Consider the following 18856-nt stretch of genomic DNA (forward strand, 5'->3'; position numbering starts at 1 on the left):
ATCCCCCTTTAGCCCAGAGTTTGCCACTGGTCTCTGAAAAATCCTGCAAGACCCCAGCAATTTGGTCCTGCTCAGGCGTCCTTGCATCGTCCCAGGACAGCAGCTCCCATCACTCCTGGCTGCCCCCACACGTCACAGCATCTCATCACTTCCCACAGCGTGAAGGAGGTTCCCGCTGCCTTGAACCACCCACAACCACCCATGAAGTAAAGCCTGGTTTGGGGAAGGAGAGGAAAATGGGCTGCACATCATACCGTCGGGCTGCTTTCTGTGGTATCTGCATCCCCCATCGCTACCAACAGCCCATCTGCAGGCTCTGCCGTGCCTCTCCTGTGGAATCTCCACAGGGTTTTGTAACTGTAGCAGCACCTAAATGATTTGACAGGTCTTTCGCATGATGTGGAGTGGCCAGTGACCGAGCAAGATGATGATGGGCTGGTGCGGAGCAGAGGCCAGCGAGAGGAGAGTGAGCACGCACCTGCCGGCAGGGGGGTCTTTTCTGTGCCAGTGGCCATGGTGAAGCATGCCAGACTTTGCATTAACACAGCGATAAATGTCTGCAGGCACCTCAAACCAGGCAAAAACCTTCCTCTGCCCACTGGGAAGAAAAGGCAGCAGCTTCCTTGGATTTCCTCTGAAAAAATGCAACTCCAGACAAGCACACGTTTGAAAAATGTACATTTCCCAAAGGCATTTATTGAGCATTTAGGGCCCAAGACAGCACAGTTAAAGCCATGCACAGGCACCAGTGCTTTGGGGAACAGCTATTACTCACTTCACATCAAGCACGTGTGTAAATGCACTGTGAGACTGGGACTGACTGCAGCACACTTGGAGCAGTGTCTGCTGAGCCCCAGAGCCATGTGCTGGAGGTGATCAGAGGAGAGACCAGAGGCAACTGCACCAACCATTTGCTGGTGCAGCGTCCCATGGCAATGCTGAGAACAGAAATCCCTCAGGAGTCAGAGCCTGGGCTCACCAATGAGTTAGCAGCCAAAAAAGGCCAGGCACATTAGGTTCTTCTATCTAAAAAATATTCCAGATATTCATGGCTCTGCTTCATGCTATGCTGTGCCAGCCAAGCCCCCCCAAACAGGGGGAATGCATGGAAAGAAGAAATGCCAGAGAGATCATCTCCTTGTGGTTTGCACAAGCTCCTACCCCCGTTTCTGAGCAAGGAAAGCAGCAAATTTGGGGAATTTTGTCAATGCTGCCTGGCGAAATTCTCAGCTTGGTTGTAGGCAGTGAAAATCAGCAGCAAAACTGTACGCAGCTGGGGTGGTAACAACAGGCTGTGCTCAAAGAGGCATCCTTGAGCTTCCCAACACCATCCAGAGAGCATCTCTACCTCCCGCCCCAGCTCCCAGGGCAGAGTCAGCATCATTCACACTCCTTCCCACTGCTATCTGCTGGTGAATTGCTCCTGGTTCATTAGGTGACACTTCCGCTAGTCTTAGAGTGGGGACTGGAGTTTCTGCAGCGTTTCCCCACTTCTATGGAGGACTCACATCAGAAAGCTCAGGTTGGGGCCAGTTCCTTTGGTCCTGGGAGAGACCCTTCCCTCGGGGTGTCAGGAAGGGGAGTCACACAGGGGCAGTGCCGGGGACCCCTCTCCCACCTGGGATGGGACAAGCAGCTCACACCACAACACAAGGGATGCACCAGAGGTGGAAAAGGCACCTGGTTCTTGGCAATATGTTAATGGAAAGTTCAAGGTGGACAACGTTAATATGAAGTGTGATCTCCCAAGAAAGACTCCCAACTGCCCAGAAGCTGCATCTGCCCGTACAGGATCCTGGGGTTCAGGGGCTGCACAGCGCAGCCATGTCTGGCCCCGGGGGAGAGTGGGACGTTGCCAGGGTTTTGCAAGCACAAGGCACCAGAGCAACACTGCATGTACAGACCTGGCAAAGGCAAGTACCACTATCAACACCCAGTATCAGCCCCCCAAACCCAGTACCAGGACCAGCACCACATACCCTGTACAAGGACCAACACCAAATGCTCTTCCTCAGTACCAGTACCAATACCCAACACTGACCCCCAACACCAAAGCACTGATGCCCAACACCATCCACAGTGCAAATACCCCATACCAGTACCAGTGCACGAGGCACTGGTGTCCCAGCTGTCAGACTACAGGGATGAATATCACGGACTCCTGACAGATGTTCTGCAGAAGACCTTGATTGTCAGCTTTTCACTGCTTATATATCTTTTCGACACATTCCTCACGCGCACAAACAATTTCTGTTATTCGTCAGCTAGCTCTAAGCACGCGCCTTATGCTACATTCTAATAGGCTGTTCTATTTGCGCTACTTCATTTGTTTTTGCTTACTTAAATTCTTCTTGGCATTTCCCATGCTCCTGTCTCTGTTTTTTACTGCCGCATTGCTTCAGTTCAAGGACGTGTCAAACAGTGCTAAGTTACTTGCAAATTCATCCCCCACATCACCAAAAAAGTTTAGGGTTTGACCCATTCCTGCACAGACTTTCTCAGCATCTCATCCCTGGCAAAGGAAAAGGAATAAATCAAATCCCTAATGCAGGGAAAGGGGCTGGGGTTAGGCACAAGCCCCCTGATTGCCTGGGGCTGGGCTGGATTGAGGCATCCCCCCACATGTGGCACTGTTAGCAAAGAGCCATGAGAACTGCTACCCCTGAACGACCTGAGCACCCCAGGGCAGGCCACGTCCTCGCACGCCTGTGCTGGCTGCCCGCCCGGGGTCTCTGGAGGAGATGAGATCACGCAATAACCCTTCTTCCAGGCACTTGTGCAGTTGCCTTCAGAGCTTTATGAATATTGTAGCAAGGCCACTCCTTTCATCTCCGCTTCCTTCCAGGGAGCCCCAAACCTTCTGCACATTTGTTTCCACCTCACTATGCCTCTTAATTATTTAAACTCGCCTTCACGAAAGCAGAGCCCTTCCATTATCACTCCTTCCTCTGCAGCGCACGTGGAATTTGGGGACTTGCAAATCCACTTGATTTCTTTGCATTCATGTGGAGTGGCAGGTTTCCACGGGCTCCCCTCCCCGTTCCCCTCCTGCCTGACCATGGGCCACATTTGCAGAGGCCTTGGTCACAAAAACCTCAGAGCCAAAGCAGAGCATCAGTGCATTTTACTGGGGTCCTGGATGCCGTGGTGTTTCCCAACATGACTTTGATTATTGCCATCGTTCTTCTTGCCACCGGTCATCCCCCAAAGCCACACGCGAGGCCAGCTGTCCCTGTGCTGTGGTTGTACCAATGTGGGTCACAAGTGGTGCGTAAGACACTGCAAAAATCCCTTGCTGCTCCATTGCCAGCACTCATCAAAGCTAAAAATACCTGCAAGGACTCCCTGCAGGGTAGATCCCATCCCTGCCCCTCAAATGAGACATCCCCACTTAATTGCCTTTTAACTAGAAGGTAGGAATGCTGAGCCCAGCTCCCAAAATACTTGAAGTTAAAGCCTGGAGGCTCAAAAAGCTGTTGGGGAAATGCAGTTTTCAATAACATAGATACATAATAATACCTTCTCTGTCTACTTTTGAAAGGCAGCAGCTGTGTTTGAGCATCACCACGCATGCCCTTCTACCGGCACAGCTCCCCAGGGACATCCCTGTGCTGCCAGGGTCCAGCCACAGCTGAAAAGGGAGGGTTTTGGTGGAGCTCCAGGGGATGCTGGTGGGATGTGGGAGCTGTGCAAGGGGGTGACTCAACTGGGTTTGATGCGCTTTGATCTTCTCCTGTCATGCCTGAACCTGCCAGGTGCTTGACAGCTGGGGCTTGGCAGCCAGTTCCCAAGGGCTGCATTGGCCCTGCCTTTGCACTGTGCCATGGCAGGGCGTCAGGCATGGCCAGGCCATTCGCTGGAGCAAGACACTCTCAGTCAATGCTTTTTCTCCCCATCCTCCTGCTATATATGGGTTATTCTCTGGTTGTCTCGTACCCCTCTAACAGTTTCTTGATTTGGCTCATCTTCTCCTAGGCCACCATGGGAGGGTTGGGGTCTTCTCACCCCACTGGGGGGGACGAGGCGGGTGAGGAGGTACAGTGTGTGCAGTGAGACTGGCCACCTCCACCAGCAGTGCATTATTCCTGATGTTATTATTCATTTGTGCATTTACTGACACATAGCTGCAGGCTGGAAATGGGGTGGGGGCTCTGAGGGGAGGCCAGCATGGAGGGGCTGCCAGAGCCCTCAGCCTCTGACACCAACAGCAGCATCACTGGAGCAGAGAGACCCCGCTCTGAGCAGCTCCTGGCTCCATAACCCCCCAAAGTACTCCAACAGGGACACACGCAACACCTCCAGGGCTGCAGCAGGAATATCCACCATTCCGGGGTGGACACCAGTAAGTGCCGCTGCAGCGTTGCTGATCTGTGACCCCATGACACCAGCCCTGCAGGACACCGACCCTTCCCAGCCTCCTCGCTTGCTTTGTGGCCAGTCCCCAGCAGCGGGACCCCCGCACATTGTGGCTGGGCCCGATGCTCGCCTCTGTGTGTCACTCACTGAATTAATCATCAGCCTCGTGCTGCACCAGTCTCCTTACTTAAAGAGATTTTTACGCATTAAAAATTAACAGCACTAAATGATTGATGGCCAGGCACCCCCGCACCCCACGCTCCACAGCAGAGCTCAGACAGCTCCAGCTTTGCTTTCCCCGAGGGCTGCCATATGTCCTTGTCCGCAGGCATCCACTCTGCCTTGGGCATCATCTGGGGAAGAAAACCAGCATGGCAGTAACCCCCCCAAAAAAGTGACCATTAGCTATATAGAGCTCGGTTCATCTGCTGGAGATGTTTTAGGTGGTAGAGCATCCTCAGGGGTCTGAGATGAGCCCATCGCGGCAGTCACCCCAGGAAAGGGATGCTATGCACAGTCGTCAGGGGCTGTTCGCAGGCCCCACATGTGCACAGCAAACCGTGCAGTGCAGAACAGCGTTGCAGGCTCTGGAGCGGGACATGTACTTTGGGGCCTTCTGCTTCCCTCTCCCTCAGGTCTCCATCTCTCCCCATGCTGTGGCCAGGCATTTGGGAGCAGCCATCGAGAGGTGTGGGGCAAAAAGCTTCTTTGCACTGCCTTAGGCTGTGTGGCCTCCTGTGCCCATGAGAGGTCTTGCCCTCACCTCCTGGCAGGGCCTGGCTGCCTCCTGTCCCTGCTCACCCACCTCCAGTGCCCACCCCATGTACTCACTTCCAGCACCCATCTCAGGTTCCCATCCTATGCGTGCATCCCCCCACCACCTCCAGCACCCACCCCCTCACCCATCCCATGCCCCCACCTCAGGCACCTGCCCCCGACACCCCCCACATACCTCCAGTGCCGACCTATGCACCCAGTACAAGCACCCATCCCCAGCACCCACCCCACGCACCCAGACCATGCACTCAGCACCCAGCCCATGCACCCAGCACCCATCTCTCCATCACCCCATGCCCCCGCCCCTGACTCCTCCCACACCCCTCAGCACCCACCTATGCACCCAGCACCCACCCCTCCAATCACCCCATGCCCTCACATCCAGCACCCACCCCACGCACCCTTACACCCAGAACCCACCCCATGCATCTACCCCACGCACCCAGCACCCACCCCTCCACTCGGCCCATGCCCCCACCTCAGGCACTTGCCCCCGACACCCCCTACACACCTCAGCACCCATGTATGCACCCAGTGCAAGCACCCATGTACCCAACAGCCACCCCATGCACCCACCCCTTACACCCAGCACCCACCCCATGCACCCAGCCCCCACCAGTGCACCCCCTCCCCCTAGCCTCCTCGCCCCCCGCCGCCCCCAGCCCCGCAGCCCGGCGCCCATCCCCGCGGCGGCGCGGCGGTTCCCGGGGCGGCACCGCCCCCTCCCGGCCGCCCGGGCCCGGTGCCGCCAGCAGCCGCCGCCTGCGCGGGAGCGCGGGGCCCTGCAGGGGGCACCAGCAGCCTCCCCCAGGAGCGGGGAGGAGGGGAGGGGGACGCGGGTGGCGGGAGGGGGAGGCTGGGAACGCGGCGTCGGGGTTGCACCGCCGGAGCTGCGAGCGTGGGGTCACCACCACCCTGTCACCCCATCATCGCATCACGGCTGCTCCCGCTGGCTGCTGTAACCTTCTCCCAAACCCCCCTTGGCCCCAGCCCCAGGGAAAACATAGAATCATGGAATGTCCTAAGCTGGGAGGGACCCCCCAAGGACCATCAAGTCCAACTCCTGCCCCTGCACAGGACACCCCAAATTCACACTGTGTCTCTGAGGGCCTTGTCCAAGTGCTTCTGGAATATTGCCAGCCTTGGTGCCGTGATGCCTCCCTGGGGAGCCTGTTCCAGGGCTCCACCACCCTCTGGGGGAAGAACCTTCTCCTAATGCCCAACCTAACCCTCCCCAGCACATCTTCCTGCCATTCCCTCCGGTCCTGGCATTGGTCACCAGAGAAAAGAGATCAGCACCTGCCCCTCCTCCTGCCCTTATGAGGAAGATGCAGACCGCCATGAGGGCTGCCCTCAGCCTCCTCTTCTCCAGGCTGAACAAACCCAGGGACTTCAGCTGCTCCTCATACAGTTTCCCCTCTAAACCGTTCCCCAACTCCGTGGTCCTCCTCTGGGCACTCTCCAGTAGCTTTATATCCTTAATGTCCTGCGGCGCCCAACACTGCCCACAGCACTCGAGGTGAGGCCGCCCCAGCGCGGGGCAGAGCGAGACAATCCCCTCCCTTGCCCGGCTGCAATACAGTGCTTGATGCACCCCAGGGCACGGTTGGCCCTCTCGGCTGCCAGGGCACACTGTTGGCTCATGTGCAACTGGCTGTCGACCAGACCGCCCCCAGGTCCCTCTGCAGAGCTGCTCTCCAGCCTCTCGTTCCCCAGCCTGTCTGTACACCCAGGGCTGCTGTGCCCAGGTGCAAAATCCGGCACTTGTCCTTGTTAAACTCCACATGGTTGGTGATTGCCCAGCTCTCCAGCCTGTCCAGATCCCCCTGCAGGGCCTCTCTGCCCTCAGGTGTCAGCAGCTCCTCCCAATTTTGTGTCACAGCAAACTTAATTAGTATTCCTTCCAGTCCTGTGTCCAAGTCATTTACAAAGAGATTAAAGAGCACCGGGTTCACACTGGGCAGGACCCTGATGTGCTGCCCACCTCGCCAGTGAACCTGACACCTCTTCCTACGGACCCCAAACCCAACTCTGCCGTGGTGCCCAGCTCCCTGTGCTGGCTCCCCCCGCCACTGCCTCTGCTCCCCTCTGCCCTGGGCCTGGGCATGGTGAAACGCGGGGCTCGGGGCCTTTTGTACACCCCATGGGGTCGCCGTCCTGCTCAGGGCGGGACCGGATGGTCTGCGCCAGCCAATGCTCCAGCACTCGGCAAGGCTTTTGCTCCCCATCTCCTGGAAGCCACATCAATTCGGGGGACCCTTTCTCAGCTTTTTGCCCCTCCCAACTCACTTGGCTTCAATGCGGGTCTGCACCCAGAGCCTGTGTTGCATTCCCCAAACACACATTAATCTTTTTAACAAATGTCCCTCGTTTCAGGTGTTCACCCTTTCTGGGTGCCAGCGCTGCTGGGTGCCCTACGCTCAGCCCACAGGTGCTGCTCCACCATGGAGCGGTGCAGGAGGGCCGGAGCGGCACCCTGCAGTGCTCAGCCTGGCAGCCCCCTGGTGGCGGTACCGCTGCAGGTGCTCCCCTGCCCCATGTCCTGTGGCTGCGGGGCTTGGGCCATGCTGTCCCTCTTGTCCTGCTCCTCGAGGGAGGAGGGACGCAGGTCCTGCACACCCGGCGGCTCCCCATGGCCCCGCGGAGCCGTCCTTGTCTCTGCGGTGCAGGTGGGTCAGCAAGTTAGGCGGCCTCAACTTCGCCATGCATCATCTGCAGAAAAACCTCCTGTAGATCGGCCACCTTCCAGCTCCTCTCCACTTGCCAGACAAGCAAACAGCTGGGTGCTGACAAAGGGGTTGTTTCCTTCACCACAGTAGCCAGGATGCCTGGGCTCCCCAGACAGAGGTTGGCCAGGAGGGAGCTCTCGGAGGTGGTGGTGATGGTGCAATACTTGGGGAACCTGTTTCTGTCCAGCAGATGGGGTGGGAAGCTCCTGGCAGAGATTTGCGAGCAGAAAGCAACAGCCTGGAGGAGGATTCAGGCTCCAAAACAGCCCATGGAGGGGAAGGAGCAGGAAAGCTCATCCCCTTGGCCCCACTCTGCTGCCACCGACTCAATGGCCCAATTGTATGCTGGGACCAGATGCACTGCTTCAGGCAGCAGCACAGAAAGGCTTTTCTGCTGCCTTTCAATGGCAGATCTATGCCATTCCCTCCGGGAAGGTCCCGCTGCACCGCCCCAGCCCTCAGCAGATCCCCGGCAGCCGGGAACCTGCCAGCTGTGGGGCGCCGGGCAGAGAAGGGTGCTCTGTGTCCCGAGACACACACAGCCTTTCTTGGCTTCCCTGGAAATGTCAAAATGGAGTTGGATGCTGTCAGTCTGAGGGCTCTGTGGCAGCAGGGGCGGGGGAGCGGAGAGCTGAACATGGCTGGAAATAACTCCCTGTGGACACACTGAGAGGTTGGTTTGTTGGTGGCTGTGGCGGGGCAGAAGGGCATCCGCTGGGCAGGACATTCCCACTTTGTCCTAAGAACTTGGCTGGTGTCTTTGCTGGGTGCTAGAGGCCAGAAAGCCCAGAAGAAGGTGGTACTTGGGGGCTGTTTTGTCCCCCTGGTGCACACCCACCCCGACCTGCTCTGCAGGGTGAAGGGATGAGCTGGAAATGGAGGTCACAACTTTTCAAGGCACCCCAGGCTGCAAACCCTTCGGGCACAGCATGACCCGGGTGCCCAGAAAGTCCTGGACCTGGGAGCATCCCACCGGCAGCTCCCACTGATTGTTGGGGAGTGTTTATGGCCACATGACAGCAGGAAGCCGCCAGCCAGTGGGGCAGGTCCCCCCACCCCAGTGCTGCTGGTGGGGCTGGCCTCCAGCCAAAGCAAATCCCAGCTGCAGAAAGCCTGCATGGCATTTTCCTCAGCCTTGATAAGACTGACCTGCAAACAAAGACACAAAAAAAAGCTGTCTCAGCCTTCCCCGGTCTGGTTATGTGCTGTGCCAAGCGCACGGAATATTACCTGAGATAAAAGCCCGAGCCACCTGCGGCCGGCTAGATCAGAGGGACACAGGAGAGGGGATGGGGGATGAGAAGAGCGTCTTGCACCCGGGCGAGGGCTGGTCGTTTAGGGCCACGCTGGGGATTAGAGGGCACACAGGGTCACAGACATTGGGGGACATAGGAGGGGGCAGCATGGAGCAGGAGGTCCCCAGGGAGTGAGTGACATTGCAGGTGGTCTGTATTTGATGCAGCTGCCACAGCATGGTCCTAAATCAGGTTCAAGGGAGTCTCCAGGAGGTGACAAGGTGGTGGGAAATGGCAAGGGGGGTGTCGTGGTTCAGCCTCAGTCAGCAACTAAACCACCACACAGCCACTCACTCACTCCCCCCACCCCTGTGGGATCGGGGAGAGAATCAGAAGAGCAAAAGAACTTGTGGGCTGAGATAAACACAGTTTAATAATTACAATAAAAATAATTATAATAATAATGATTATAATAATAATAATGATAATATAATAAAATGGAAAAGGGGAAAAAAAAGGACAAAAACCCAGAAACACAAACGATACAACCGCTTACCACCCACCGACCGACGCTGCCCGTCCCCGAGCCGCGATTGCTTCCCTCCTGCCCCCAGCCAGCCCCTCCCAGTTAACATCCTGGGCATGACGTTACATGATATGGAATATCCCTTTGGTCAGTTTGAATCCGCTCTCTTAGCTGTGCCCCCTCCCCTCCCAGCTTCTTGTGCACCCGGCAGAGCATGGGAAACTAGAAAAGTCCTTGACTAGTACAAGCGCTACCCAGCAACAGCCAAAACATCAGTGTGTTATCAACATTGTTTTCATACTAAGTCCAAAGCACAGCACTATGCCAGCTGCAGTGAAGAAAAGTAACTCTATCCCTGCTAAAACCATGACAGGGGAGGCTGTCCCACTGTTGGGGTATGGCTCCAGCCTCCGTTGTCAGCCCCTTCCCTGCCAGCCTGGCTAAGTCTGAGCCCAGTGCGGGTGTCCGGCAGCCCCTCAAGGGCCCTTCCCCAGGTTCTGCTGACCTGCACATGGCTGGAGAGGCAGGGAAGCTGCTCCTGCTCTGCTCTCACGTCCTTTGTTCTGCTGCAACATCCTGGGGAGGAAGGATCCGAGCAGAGAGGCAACAAGAGGAAACAAGCTTCCTGCCAGCTCCCAAACCTGCAGGCAGAAAACAAGGACATCCTGCTGCGGCCGGGCTGGGCAGGGACAGCCGAGCCTGCCCGGAGGGAGGCATGCTGGGCTGGTTTATTTACAGCAGCGTGGAGGTGTCCACGCTGCTTTCCTACAGCCTTTGCTGGTGGGTCCCATGCCGTGCCCAGCATGGCCAGCCCATTCGCGGGGCAGTGGAGGGAGCAATGGAGCCAGGAGCCAGGCTTGGGCAGGGCTGGTGGAGCTGGATCAAGCAGAGGTGAATTCAGGTAGCCAGGAAACAGCTGGAACACACCCCACCGGCTGCTTGTCCAGATGCACCCTGAGCAGGCACAGCTTCTCCCAGACATGGGCTGCCACCAGCCAGCCCCGGACAGCCAGGGCTTCGGGAGCCCGCTGCCCTAGAGAGGACCGAGATGCTCAGGGCTTTGGGAGCCTGCTGCCTGTGGAGGGGACTAAGATGCCCAAGGGTTTGGGATCCCACTGCCCAGGGAGCAGAGTCATCCAGAGCTGCAGCGAGCGGGACAGCTCATGCTGTAGCACACAGGGCTGCAGCCCTTCCCCACCAGCATCTCCAGCAGCGTTTCTCAGACCCTCCATCCAAGAGTCACCTGAATGAGGTTGGATGACAGCAAAAACTTGCTCACAGCCAGCTGAAAACTGGCCAGGCTTTGTGTGTCTTCTCATGTGCCGACACCACTTGATTTCTGTGCTGCGTGCGGAGGGGCACGGACACAGCCTGTTCTGTCAGTATGCAGCCACTTCCAGCTCCTGGGGCTCTGTCCCCCGGCACGTGGCAGAGGAGCACCCTGCTGCACTGATGCACGTCGCAACACAAGCACACATACACACACACTCTCCCTTTCCAACTGCCCTGATGGGGAAACTGAGGCACAATCACATGCACCGACCCAGTAGGGGCTGGCAGAGAGCAAAGGATTGGGATTCACAGGGAAAGCCATTTTTTGAGACCCTTTTCTGAACCAAAAAAAACTTTTTAATATTTCTGATGAATTAAAAATTCATCAGGTCTGGAACATTTAGTTCAGACAGATGCTCTTGGGTGGGTCAGGCCTGGTTTCCCTGGCCAGCGCGAGGTCCAGGACCAGGGTCAGCCGTGCCAGGCCCTGCCACGATGCCATCAAAGTCTGCAGAGCACCAGGCATCTGAACTACAACATTCCAGTACCAGAAAACCATCGGGTTTTGGCAAAACTGCCCCTACAACAGCAACAAAAGCCTGGCTAGCCCTCCTCACCTCTCTGTGCAGGGTAATGAGAGAGATGCTGAATACAAGAGCTCCGTCCCAGGCTGTGGCAATCCCTGATCCTTAACCGGGACTGATCATCCAGGCATCTTTCACCCACGCAGGCACCCACCTGAATATCTGCAACCTCACAGTTGCACCTTTACCAGCTCGAAGCTTGGCACATGCGCAAGTGCAGCAGGAAAGCCGCTGCCATTTGCCTCCAAGCCTGGGTTCAGCTGCGGCTGCCAGGGGCTGCCAGCCCAGGCAGGCAGGTGCTACAGCTCGGACTGGCCCTGGGCTGGCACCCCTGGCCCGGCACCCCTGGCCCAGGGTGGAACCACCGCACCAGCCAACAGCCATGACTTGGGGAGCGCTTTTCTCTGCACCGCCTCCCAGAAGCAGTTGTGATTTACGCAGGGTTAAAACACCGACTGGCCCCTGTGACTTCTTTGGCCATGCCTTCGCATTTGACCTTTGCAGAGTGTTGCTGTACACTTCTGTGGGAGAACTTATCTTGGGCCGCATATCTCCGGGACACAGGGCTCTACCCACCCTGGGGACAGTGATGCACAGACATCAATATGATGGATACAAAATGTCCGTTTATTTAGCTGCGTCACACGCTTATATAGCTCTTGCGCTTCCTGTTCCTGCCACTCCTATGGGGAGGAGTCTATCTTTCCGTCACATCCCATGATCTTCCGGTCGCCGATCCCTGTCTATTCCCCTACATCTCCCCCTCTCCATGCCGTTAAAAGTTCTACAAAGCTACTTGCGTAAGCGGATACATATTGCGGTCAGGTCTATATTCATGTAACTCTTGCAGGCGCTCTTTGATTTGTCTTATAACACAGCATAACAATGGCAGCCCACAAGTAACCATGGTTACTACACACAACAAGATCCCCCCAATTATTACTATCCAATCCCAGTTCATATCCCTCTTTTGCCGCCCTCTCCCAGTGTCGCTCTCGTTGCAATATTGCTTGCGATCTTGTCAAGGAGCTCATTTCTTTTCCCAATGGTACAGCTAGCATGAGGATCCATGTCAGCAGACCCTGCAAAGAGACAACTCAGAGAGGGATTATTCATTGTACATCCTTGCACAGTTCTTCTTTCACACACTTTGCAGGCACCCATTCTATGCGCCCTTCATTCTCAACCACGGTGTAGCCCCTCCCCAGGCATCTCAGTTTCCATCCTCTTGCCCATTGCTCACTGCCTGGGAACCTTACTCGTACCTGCGGATAGCGCTCGCCTGCTTGAGCTTTGCCAAAGTGCTTCTCCACTGCTTTAACTTGCTCCTGCCCGTGTATAAAATGATTAAGCGAATATAGCGCACGCATTAAAATAGTTTGCTGAGCTGCTACGGGTATAGCTCCCTTATACCCCTCCCCCTCCCCAAGCTGCATTATCTTTGCTTTCAAGGTGCGATGAGCGCGTTCAACTATTGCCTGCCCCGTGCTATTGTAAGCAATGCCGTGTTTTAATACAATATTCCAAGCTTTGCACCATTCCTCAGTACTTCGAGCCCGAAAGCATGGTCCATTGTCTGTTTTTATCTCGGTAGGCTTTCCAAGCCATGCCATCACCGTGGTCCAATGCGCAGCCAACTGCGTTGCGGTCTGCTTCCGATGTTGAGTAGCCATGATGACTCCACTATATGCATCAATTGTAATTGCCAGGTGCCGTCCGGGGGCCAACTGTGGACATTCAGTAAAGTCAGTCTGCCAGATAGCATTTGCTTCCAGTCCTCGAGGGTTGACTCCTGCCTCCCACAATGGCGAGTGCTGACAGTAAGGACAGGTGGCTACTACTTCTCTTGCTGCTCTTATTGAGATGCCACGCTCCTTTGCCAAGGCTTTAGCACCCAGGTGCAGTTGTTGATGCAGTTTCTTTGCCTCCGTCAATGTCCAGACTCCCGCGGCTGCCTCATCAGCCATGCGATTCCCCTCAATCAGTGGTCCAGGCCCCATCTGATGGCTGCGAATGTGAATTACTGTCACAGTTGCTCCTCGCTGCGATAAAGCAACCTCTAGCATCAAGGCAATTTCCGTGTGTGGCACACCCTCTCGTTTCATGGACGTGACTAATTTATACACGTATAAAGAGTCCATGCACACATTTATATGCCGATCTATATCCTTTCGCAGGGCCATCTCTAGCGCTTTCGCTTCTAGCCACTGCACACTTTTACCCTGCTCCTCATACGTCTGGCGCATCCAACTGTTCTCTTCTTTCCACACTACCGCCGCTCTGTTCATCTTTGAGGAAGCGTCTGTGAAATATGTTGGTCCTGGGTGAGGGGTATCCAAAACTCTACTATCCACACTCAAATCCACCACTTTGGCTGTCTCGGCCCACCTCTGTACCGTGCCTGTGACGATTTTTCCTGGGTACGAGTATACCGCCAATTGTATATCCTCTTCACTCTCTACCACCTTCCGCCATTTCTCCCCATTCCACGGCACTGTCAGCTTATCTGGCTCCTTCCCAAAGATTTCCTTGCTTTCCCTTCGCAGACACCAAATCATTCCCCCGGCTACCTTGACTTTTGTGGAGAATGCATCCTTGGGAACCTTCTGATATACCCATCGCAGTGGTTTTTCTTCCCCTGCCCGTATTTGATATAGCAATCCTAATCCTCCACCGGCGGTTAGAATCCAACCTGCGATTAATTCCTCCTGAGGGTCCCACTGCCGTACTCCTTCCTTTTGCATTCGACGTTCTATCATCTGCAACTGCTGGACTGCCTCAGGGTCTAAACTCCTGGGCTCCCACGGGTCGGTCCCTTTCAGCAACGCATAGAAAGGTTGCATCTCCTCACCAGTGATGCGCACGAACGTCCGCAACCACTGCAGTGCTCCTACCAGCTTCTGTACATCGTGTAAATTTTTAACCTTAGGTGTAAGTTTAATAGGCTGAGCTTGTATGCAATCCCCTTCTATTCTAGCACCCAGAAATCCACACACTGGTCCTCGCTGTACCTTTGCCTCAGCTACCTGGAGGCCCTGTCCCGCAAGGCCCCTTTGGGTGTCTGAAAAGACTTGTTCACACAACGCCTCGGTGGGCGCAGCTATGAGGACGTCATCCATGTAGTGGATCATGTAGATTCTCTCCCGATACTGTCGCCTTACTTGCCGCAATGCAGAAGCCACATACCTCCGGCAGATCGCTGGAGAATTTTTCATCCCCTGCGGAAGTACTGTCCACTGCCATCTACTACCTGGTTCTGCGCGGTTCACCGCGGGCAGAGTAAAGGCAGATCTCTTTCTATCATCTGGATTTAGGGGAATGCTGAAGAAGCAGTCTTTGATATCTAAAACAATGACTCGCCATCCTCTCGGGACAGCACTCAGATCTGGTAGGCCAGGTTGGAGAGGCCCCATGGCCTCCATTTGCTGATTCACTGCTCTAAGGTCATGCAGCATCCTCCATTGGTTTTTATCTTTCTTTTTTATAGCAAATATAGGGGTGTTCCAGGGGCTCATCGAGGGCTCTAGGTGCCCCGCTTTGTGCTCTCGTGTTACTATAGCTCTTACAGCCTCTATTTTCTCTGTTGTCAGGGGCCACTGCTCCACCCAGACGGGCTTCTCGGTTTTCCACGCCAACTTGTGCTGACGAAGCCCCTCTGAGGCAGTGGCCCTTATGCTAAATTTTTCAACCCGATCCCCATCTGGGCAAGGGCGTCCCACCCCAACAAGGGGCTTGCTACCCCATCTGCTACTAGTATTGTCACTACGGCCGTGAGGAGCTTCCCTGCCTCCTCGTCCATGACTTTGAGTTTCACAGGGCAAGTACTAGTCCTCATCTGTTGTTCTCCTCCTACCCCTATTATACGTTTTCCCATGGCAAGGGGCCAAGTTGGTGGCCACCGTTCGAGTGGCATCACTGTGACATCTGCCCCGGTATCCACTAACATTCCCAGGTATATCCGTGCCGGACAACTCGGCTCTTGTGGGGTAATCATCACCGCTGCCATGGGTCTCTTGTTACAGCCTATGACCAAGGCCACGCAGGGACCGTAACCTGCAAATCTTGCTGGTTCTGCTCCCCTGCCTGAAGGTTCACTCCCCCTTGGCCTGCTACGGTGGGCCAAGCTCCTGGCACTGGCACCATGATGGGGGCCATTTGACTCACAGGAGGCGAAAATCCCCCTCGCTTCGCCCTCCTTTGGCCGTTTCCCGGCTTTGTGGCTGGACAATCTCTTGCCAGGTGTCCTGGCTTCCCACACACCCAGCACCTCCCTACTGGGCGCGCTCCTCCTCCATTACATCCCCCCTTTCCGCTAGTGGGCACCCAGCTTTAAAGTGCCCTTGCCGTCCACACAAATGACATCTCGGCCCCGCCCCGGCCGCTTGCACCATCACCCTTTCTTCGCTTCCGCAGTCAGGGTTCTGGCAGATGTGCGCTCCCACACCGCCATGCTGATTCAACGCCTCCTGGCGCAAGACACGCCTGATGGTTTGACCCAATGATGCCCCCACTGCCAGGGTGCGGAGGACATCTTGTGTCTGCGGATTTGCTTGACTTCGGAGGCAATCCATAAGGACTGCCTCCTTGGCTGCTGGCGGCAATTCTGATTCTATGAAAGCCTTCTGCAACCTGTCACAAAACGTTGTAAATGGCTCTGCTAGTCCTTGCTGTATCTTTTGCCAAGGTTCTACTTTTTTTTTCTCCTTTTTTTCTTTTTTCTTTTTTTTTTTTCTTTTTTTTTCCCTTCCCCCCCCCGATACCTGCCCACTTTGCTATACGCGCTACGGGAACTCTCCGTCACTGCTTACAGCTCCCTGTGATACAAAAATTCGCGGATACTATCCTTCAAAGTCCGAACTTCCCCATAAGAGGAAGCGGAGTATCCAGAAAGTTCCCGAAATAAAACTCAATAGCAACAAAGTCACTATTAAGCAGGCATCCTTTATTACAGCGCTGGGCAGCACTGGGGATTGATCCACCATGAGTGCTCCAGTGATTCAGTAAACTTCCAAAGATTATATGCTATAAAGTCATACATATTCATAAGATTCCCGAGGATTCATTAACATATGTAAAAGCTCAAGCTGCATGCATAGTTGTCCTTTTAGTGGTCTTTGGGAGTCCTCCAGTGGTCTCTGATGGTCTTCCTCACCTGTCAGCTGGTTGAACTTTGGGTTTCCTTTGCCCATATATAGTCATTGAATTAGCTCACCAGTCCTTTAGCCCTGGACTATCACAAGGGGCTGATTTAAACTAGTTCCTCGAGTGCTTATCTCGGCACTGATGTCCTGAGTCTCTGTTATCAATAAATTTACAAGCTTATGCACCATCTTTTTAATCCCATCTGGCACCAATTTGCATTCTTCAAATCCCTGAAACTATCTTTGCAAGGGAGGAAACCACAAGAGAACAAGGATGTTTACAATACGGATTAAGTCAAGGACTGTCAGGGGTTTAGTTCTATCACCTGCCCCTCCTCCAGGAGCTATCCGGACAGGGAAGATCCCGGGCATCTCTATCCTTACTCCATCGAGGCTACAATCTCTGGCTATCAGCCGCCAGTTAGGTAACTCAACTGACTGTCGCTGGGGCGCCCCCTTCGTTAAGAGTCCTGTCTGCCGCCGAGTTACTTCCCCTAGTGCGCGCATAGCCTGCTGCAGCTGCCGCAGCACGTCCTCCGCGGACCCCTCCGGAGCTGCAGCGCCCCGGACCTCCCCTTTTGGCGGTCCCTCTCCTCCCTCCTTCTGACTGGTCCTCCGAGTCTCTGCTGTTTTGTGCCTCTTTTTTGCGCGCCGCAGGCAAGCTGCTCTCTCTTCCCACATGTGGGCATCGGTTTCTCCCCCAACTTCTGATTCGCTGCTACTCGAAGTTGTTCTATACTCCCCCTGTCCTCCCCTCCAGGCACCCCAATCCCCCTCCTCGTCCGACTCCCATCTCAAGGGTTGCCCCGGGAGCCAGTCTCGGGGGTCAGGCAGAGGGCGGTGCCGCTGCCGGCGCTGCTTCCGGCGCTGCTCATCTTTCTCCTTCCGCTCCGTCACTCCCGCTGCGTCCGCTGCCACGTCACTCTCCCCGCGCGCGGGCTCCCGAGCCTGTGCCAAATCATCCCAGGGGTATGCGGGGGGGGGACTCTCTAAAAGCCCTGCTGGCTCAACAGGGAACACTGCCGCTTCCCGATCCACCTCCTTGGGAGCCTCAGACTGAGTCGCTGGCCAGGCTACTCCGTCCGAACTCTCCCCTTCTTCCCCATCCCCCGCGATGCTTGCCCCTGTCTGCGTCCCCACTGCCCCCCCTGGGTCTATTTCCGGGCTACTGTCGCCTGTAGCACCGTGCAGGCACAGCCGCGCCTGCCGCCACGTCTCCTGATCATCCCGAGCTTTCAATAGTAATCGGTGTATCTTTCCCCAGAGCTGTATGTACTGGGGTTTTCCCATCATAGCCCTTTCGGCTAACTCCTCTTTAATTCTCACCCAATTATCTTTATTAAATATGTCTGCGGGACTCCGTATGAGTGATAGAGCCCCTGCATAATCATCCATTGGATACCCTTTGAGGTAGGCGCCTTCGAAATCGAAGTACCATATTCCTTCCCCAATCCCTTCAGTACCTTTACGACTGAATCCATGGCGCGCCCGCCGTCCTGCGGCTCCCCGTCCCGCCCCTGCCTGCCCCAAGCTATCATTTCCCCCCGGCGAACTTGCCATGTTGCCCCGCCGATCACGTCGGGGTCACCACTTGTTGCTGTACGCTTCTACGGGAGAACTTATCTTGGGCCGCATACCTCCGGGACACAGGGCTCTACCCACCCTGGGGACAGTGATGCACAGACATCAATATGATGGATACAAAATGTCCGTTTATTTAGCTGCGTCACACGCTTATATAGCTCTTGCGCTTCCTGTTCCTGCCACTCCTATGGGAAGGAGTCTATCTTTCCGTCACATCCCGTAATCTTCCGGTCGCCGATCCCTGTCTATTCCCCTACAGCAGAGTTTCCGCAGAAAACTGAGAATGTTAGAAATAAGGGCTGTCCCTTGGGTTTAATTCTTCTTGGTCACCAGAGCTTAAAGCTGGAGTATGATCAGTGCAGGGAACAGCTCAACACCTCTTGTTCAAAGGCTGCTGTTGAGTTTTAGCCTGGAAATCTCTGAGCTGCCACAGTTCTGTGCTCCAGCACCCAATTTTGGCAGCTGCAGGTCTGTGTTTCCTTGGGGGTGGTGGGTGGCTCGAGGCCCCCCCACTGTGTCACAGCTCTGCCCCGGTGTGGGGGAGGCAGCAGCTGTGTGGGCAAGGTCTGGCACCTGCAGAGCTGGGGCGACATTGCTTTCCCAAGCTCACTTTTCCTCAGCTCCTCCTTTATGGGGTGTTTTTCCTTACCTT

Source organism: Phalacrocorax carbo, chromosome 19 (genome assembly GCF_963921805.1).
Source record: "Phalacrocorax carbo chromosome 19, bPhaCar2.1, whole genome shotgun sequence".
NCBI lineage: Eukaryota > Metazoa > Chordata > Aves > Suliformes > Phalacrocoracidae > Phalacrocorax > Phalacrocorax carbo.